The sequence below is a fragment of the Cherax quadricarinatus genome, chromosome 56, assembly GCF_038502225.1.
Source record: "Cherax quadricarinatus isolate ZL_2023a chromosome 56, ASM3850222v1, whole genome shotgun sequence".
In the NCBI taxonomy this organism is placed as follows: Eukaryota; Metazoa; Arthropoda; class Malacostraca; order Decapoda; family Parastacidae; genus Cherax; species Cherax quadricarinatus.
Window position 1 is genome coordinate 1,728,463 of NC_091347.1, and position 7,301 is coordinate 1,735,763.

A 7,301-nucleotide genomic window follows, 5' to 3' on the forward strand; every position below is an offset into this window, starting at 1 on the left:
CCTGTTATTCCTTTAGTGCGCATTTTGTGCGCTATTACGCCATGGTCACACTTGTCGAAGGCTTTTGCAAAGTCTGTATATATTACATCTGCATTCTTTTTGTCTTCTAGTGCATCTAGGACCTTGTTGTAGTGATCCAGTAGTTGGGACAGACAGGAGCGACCTGCTCTAAACCCATGTTGCCCTGGGTTGTGTAACTGATGGGTATCTAGATGGGTGGCAATCTTGCTTCTTAGGACCCTTTCAAAGATTTTTATGATATGGGATGTTAGTGCTATCGGTCTGTAGTTCTTTGCTATTGCTTTACTGCCCCCTTTGTGGAGTGGGGCTATGTCTATTTTTAGTAACTGTGGGACGACTCCATGTCCATGCTCCCTCTCCATAGGATGGTAAAAGCACGTGATAGGGGCTTTCTTGCAGTTCTTGATGAACATGGAGTTCCATGAGTCTGGCCCTGGGGCAGAGTGCATGGGCATGTCATTTATTGCCTGTTTGAAGTCATTTGGTGTCAGGATAACATCAGATAGGCTTGTGTTTACCAAATTCTGTGGCTCTCTCATAAAAAATTCGTTTAGATCTGGTTAGCGCCTTGCTAAAAACTGAGTCATATTGGGACTTGAGTAGCTCACTCATTTCCTTGCTGTCATCTGTGTAGGACCCATCTTGTTTAAGTAGGGGCCCAATACTGGATGTTGCTCTCGACTTTGATTTGGCATAAGAAAAGAAATACTTTGGGTTTCTTTCGATTTCATTTATGGTTTTTAGTTCTTCCCGTGATTCCTGACTCTTATAAAATTTCTTTAGCTTAAGTTCGATGTTTGCTATTTCTCTGACCAGTGTCTCCCTACGCATTTCAGATATATTGGCCTCTTTTAGCCGCTCTGTTATTTTTTCCATCGCCTGTAAAGGGAGTGCCTGTCTCTTTCTATTTTACATCTATTCCTCCTTTTTCTTAAAGGAATAAGCCTTGAGCATACATCGAGTGCCACCGAGTTAATCTGTTCTAGGCATAAGTTGGGGTCTGTGTTGCTTAGTCTATCTTCCCAGCTTATATCGTTTAGGACTTGGTTTACTTGGTCCCACTTTATGTTCTTGTTATTGAAGTTGAATTTGGTGAAGGCTCCCTCGTGACTGATCTCATTTTGTCGGTCTGGGACTCTGAGCATACATGTCTGAACCTCGATTATGTTGTGATCTGAGTATATTGTTTTTGATATGGTGACATTTCGTATCAGATCATCATTGTTAGTGAAGATGAGGTCTAGTGTATTCTCCAGTCTAGTAGGCTCTATTATTTGCTGGTTTAAGTTGAATCTTGTGCAGAGATTTAAAGGCTCGTGTGTGTGCGAGTTCTCGTCAGAGCTGTCTTCTGGTGTTATCACTGCAACAACATTACTTGCTATATTCCTCCATTTTAGGTGCCTCAAGTTGAAATCCCCCAGGAGCAAGATGTTGGGGGCAGGAGCTGGAAGATTTTCCAGACAGTGGTCAATTTTTAACAGCTGTTCCTGGAATTGCTGGGATGTTGCATCCGGAGGCTTGTAGATTACCACAATTTTTTATTTATTTATTTATTTATTTATTTATTTATTTACAATTTGAGCACACATACAGAGGTACAAAAAAATACAGAAAAGAGCAGCATGCCAAAGCCACTTATACTATGCATAGCATTACGGGCTGGCTTAAAATTAACTTAAGATTAACAATGATTAGGTTTTGGTTCTCGATCTTTACTGCTAAAACTTCCACTACATCATTTGAGGTATTAAGCAGTTCTGTGCAAATAAGTGACTCTGCAATATACAGGCCAACCCACCCTTTTGCCTGTTCACTCTGTTGCATCTGTATAGGTTGTAACCTGGGACCCATATTTCGTTGTCCAAGTGATCCTTTATGTGGGTCTCAGTGAAAGCTGTGAACATTGCATTTGCCTCTGCAAACAATCCACGGATGAAAGGTATTTTGTTGTTCGTTGCTGGCTTTAGACCCTGTATATTTGCAAAGAAGAATGTCATCGGACTGGTGGTACTGGGGGGGGGGGGGGCTCTGAAGATATCTTCCCATTTTTGCCCTTCTGAATTCTTATTATAAGAGAAAATGGAGTGTGAGGCTAACTGCACTAAATCACTAGTTTCATAATGAAATCACTGAAACAAATGCGATTATCTTGGATTTTTTTCCCCGAGTCAGGAGACCGGTCTACGTTTTCGGTGAATATCTCAGAAGTAAATCAGCGTAAATGCCTCGTGTCTTCTCGCAGAGAAGGCATGAAGTACATACTATGCTTGTACTGCCTCGCCAAGTCAACTACAGCACACTTCACTTGTGTTTTTCTATGACTTCATGCTTTAATTCAATGGACATCATCCTCTTCTCAGCACTGTCCTTTGCACTTACTTTCTTAGGACCCATGGTTAGAAAAAAGAAATTTGGCAAAATAGCTGCACAAAATGCAAGCACAACACAAGAGAGAAGCTTCTGTGGCAAGGTAACCCTGTGCACTGTTGTGGCGTTTGCTGTGTCAACTAGTCGTGGTGTATCTGAAGCTCGCTCATAACTTGGATTTTGACTCGCAATTCAAAGCAAACAATCGACCAAGCAATGGCTCATAACTTTAAAAACTCGTAAGTCAAGGTACCATTGTATCTCTGAGTTTAGTATTTTCATTTTCAGCCTCTTTTCTTAGCTTACTCATATTACTCTTCTATACTGAAGTCTTATCTCAACCTGCTCTTTTCTTTTGGTTAACATTCTCCCATGCAGAGATTAATAACACTTAGGGATTTAGCACTTTTTGTGAATAATACCAATATTAAAACTGCATCACTATAACTAAACTGTATTGATACACACTGCATCACACGTGTAACATGAAAAAATCTTTTAGAGAAGACAGGCTAGGGAATTTATAAGATAATCAAGAAATATAAAACTTAACAAAAACAATCCATCACAAATTTCCTTAGGCCTTTACTGCATCAAATATCACCAATCAGTTACCAACAAATGTCTTTCTTCATTAAAAGCCAAAGTGCTCAAATAAGCTTTAGCATTACAGTGGACCCCCGCATAACGATTACCTCCGAATGCGACCAATTATGTAAGTGTATTTATGTAAGTGCGTTTGTATGTGTATGTTTGGGGGTCTGAAATGGACTAATCTACTTCACAATATTTCTTATGGGAACAAATTCGGTCAGTACTGGCACCTGAACATACTTCTGGAGTGAAAAAATATTGTTAACCGGGGGTCCACTGTACTTCTTTATTAGGAACAGTCAATAAGGCTTCCATAGCATATATTTTCCTTGAAATGGAATACAGTGGACCCCCGGTATTCGATGGCATCGGTATCCGATAAATCCGGTATTCAATACATTTTAACGCAAAAATTTTGCCTCGCCACTCGTTAAAAAACCCGCCACACGCGATTCGTCTGAGATGTGTCCACGTGTGGTCTGAACTGCCCCGTGCGTGCCAGTGTTTACAAGCCAACCAGTGTGCTTGGATCTAAGCATACATTTGGTACATTCCATGTTATCACAGTGTTTTTGATGCTTGTTTCTGCAAAATAAGCCAACATGGGCCCCAAGAAAGCTTCTAGTGCCAACCCTGTGGTAAAAAGGGTGAGAATTAGTATGGAAATTAAGAAAGATTTTGAAGGGTTTGGGGCTAACCCTGAGAAGCCTAGGCCAGTTGTGGAATCCATTGTGGCTACTTCAAAAATTAAGGAAATGTGTGCAAAGTGGGTTGAACTGCAAACCTTTGTGGATGAAAATCACCCTAACACAGCTATTGCAAGCCGTGCTGGTGACTATTACAATGACAATGTTATGGCCCATTTTAGACAAATCTTAAAGGAACGGGAGGTACAGACCTCTATGGACAGATTTGTTGTGTGACAGAGGTCCAGTGACTCTCAAGCTGGTCCTAGTGGCATTAAAAGAAGAAGGGAAGTAACCCCAGAAAAGGACTTGCTACCTTAAGTCCTAATGGAAGGGGATTCCCCTTCTAAACAATAAGTTTGACACTCCCCTCCTCCCATCCCATCAATCATCACCAGATCTTCATTAAAGGTAAGTGTCATGTATTCTATTGTTAGTAGAGTACTACAAACTGTGCATGTCTTCTTCAGTTTGTGTGCATTAAACTTAATATTTCATGTGGTAAAATTTTATTTTTCATACTGTTGGGCGTCTTGCACGGATTAATTTGATTTCCATTATTTCTTATGGGGAAAATTAATTCGCCTTACGATAATTTTGGCATACGATGAGCTCTCAGGAACGGATTAATATCGAATACCGGGGGTCCACTGTACTATATAGAAAAAAAATTGGTTGAATTGGTGGGAGACGGCCAACTTGTTGAAAAAAAAAAAATAAAAAACATATTTTTATAATACAGTCGACATCCCTTTATCCGAAACCCTTGGGGCCAGTAGTGTTTCGAATTTCAGAATGAAGGTAGGGTTTAACCCGTTAACGGTCCAAACGTATATACAGTGGACCCCCGCTTAACGATCACCTCCAAATGCGACCAATTATGTAAGTGTATTTATGTAAGTGCGTTTGTACGTGTATGTTTGGGGGTCTGAAATGGACTAATCTACTTCACAATATTCCTTATGGGAAAAAATTCGGTCAGTACTGGCACCTGAACATACTACTGGAATGAAAAAAGTTTGTTAACCGGGGGTCCACTGTATACGTTTTTTCAACATTTGAAAGTATGTAAAAAAAGTAGATCTTTTTTTTTTTTACATTTGAAAATGTGTAAAAAAAACTTCGAAAATATGTAAAAAAAAAACGTAGATCTACTTTTGGAGCACTACACATGTGAACGTAGATCTGCCTGGACTGTTTACGGGGTAAGGCAGCACCCCATAATCAAACATTAACACTGTATCAAAAACGTATGAATACTCCCACTAAGTGGGATAAATAACGACTACAAATACTACTACGGTTTATTTATAGACTAATACTATATTGATAAATGAAATAATGGGATAATTATAGACCTGGAACATGATTCTCAAGACGATTGACAGACGGCGTTTTTAAAAACTTCTTCAAGTGTCATCTGTCTTATTAACATAGGTTTCTGTCTAAGCAATCTCTCTTTAATTGAGTAAATTGCCATAATCGCTTGCTGATAAATGCACACTGTTCATGGCCAGCAATTAACTGATCACACATTTTCACCATATCATCTATGGGGAATTTTTCACCTGTGTTCACAATGTCATCATCATCATCACTACTATTCTCATGTTTATTTGTATTTAACACCATATCAGCAATTTCACCATCACTCAAAGAATGTACAACAGGTGCATCATTGTCAATGTTCAGCATTTCTTTGATGTCAGCTTCTACTTTCTGCATTACTGATAACATCAGATGCTTCCTTTCTTTTTCTCACTGTTACCCATAGGGGTATCTGCAGCTCTTTTTGAAATTTTCAGTGAAATTAAAGTCACAAAATAAAAAGCAAAAACAAAATACAGTGGTACCTCGAGTTACGAACTTAATTTGTTCCAGAAGGCTGTTTGAGTGCTGATACCGAACGAATTTGTTACCATAAGGAATAATGTAAATTAGATTAGTCCGTTTCAGACCCCCAAAAATACACTTACATAGTGTAATTGTTCGAGTTGGGAGCTGTTTGAAACTCGAGGTACCACTGTATCAGCAAACAGCAGATGTATGTGTGAACACCACAAGCACTGAGACACAACTGAAGCCTGCCACTCTGGCTGTCAGTGCTGAGTCACGTCACCATGTGGTGGCGTTGGAGTTATGTAGAGATGACTGATGGTCTACACTTCATGAAAAACTTCCGGTTTTTGAAACTTTTCGAATTTCAGAATTTCGGATAAAGGGATGTGGACCTGTATAATGATTTAGGTATTGTATCTGAAATATGGCTAAAAGTATTCTTGATACTAGAATCTTTGATTTTAATTTAACCCTTTCAGGGTCCAAGGCCAAAATCTGAAGGGGTGCCCCAGTGTCCAAGAAATTAAAAAAAAAAAAAAAAAAATATTACATAATTAAAGAAAATATTTTTGTTAAGGTAATAAAACAAAATAAAATTTTCTGATCAATACTTACTGTTGCGACCCCTGAATGGGTCACAATGTATATAATGTATATTACCTTTTCATATAATATAATAGCTAAATCGTAAATGTATTGCTTTATATTATTATTTGACTTAGTTACTTTTATTAGGTAGGATGTAACATTTATATACATTATTCAGTGCTCATAATTCAAGTCTTGATTGTCTAACTACTGTAATTATCGCTCATTGCTCGATTTCCTGCCGGCTTCTCGGTGTTGCTGGGCAGCAACAGTCCACGGAGCAATCACGTGATCGAGGGGGGTGTTCACGCCTCGCCTGAAGTAGTCAGTCTGGGCTACTCTCTCTTGGTGGTTGGACGTATTCTTGACAAGACGTGCCTAACTCTCCCTTACTGGCCCTTGTTGGAAGATCGTCTCTGTCGCTTTCTTGTTGTTAGTTCTGTAGAACTGTTCACAGAACATTGTCTAGACTTAGTGATTTTAGATGTTGTACTGAGGTTGTGTGTCACATAGACACTCTGAGCAACTCAGGTCCTTAACTGTAGCTTCTGACCTGGTAAGGCAATGGCTTTACGACGTTTGTTCAACAGAGTCAACAAACGCCTGACTTCATCTGGGAAGTCAGTGGGAGCTAAGTCTTTCTCCTCAACTGGTGGAACAGATTGATCCAGTGAAGTGGATGAGGTCTCCCCGGTAGAAATAGCACCGACCCACTGGTCAGGTGACAACTCATCCTCTACCTGAACAGGGTAAGGATAGTGAACAAGGTCAACAAGATTGGTATTTGCCCTGAGACGAACACTGTGACCAGAAGTGTTAGCTAGGAAGAAATGGATCTTACTATCTCTTATAACATGTAAGGATGGTTCAACAAATAGACCTTTTACTTTGCAAGAATCACTGTCAACTAGGACGTTATCACCATCTGGAACACTAGGAACAACAACAGACGCTCTAGTGAGGGCAATAGCTGCGACAGAAACGTCTTTCTGCAGACGGCATGTGACATCAACAAGAGATGGCATTACTAGTTGCAAGTAATTGTTTTCTGACAAGGCGTCCCCTGTGGAGAAACTACTACTTGAACTAGCAGACATTGCAGGGATAGGCTCAGCACTCAAGGTAGTCAGAGCGTCCTCGGACACTTGAGGTAACTGGACACTATCTTGCAAGTCTGAAGTTGCAGGAACACAGACAGGAGTGACA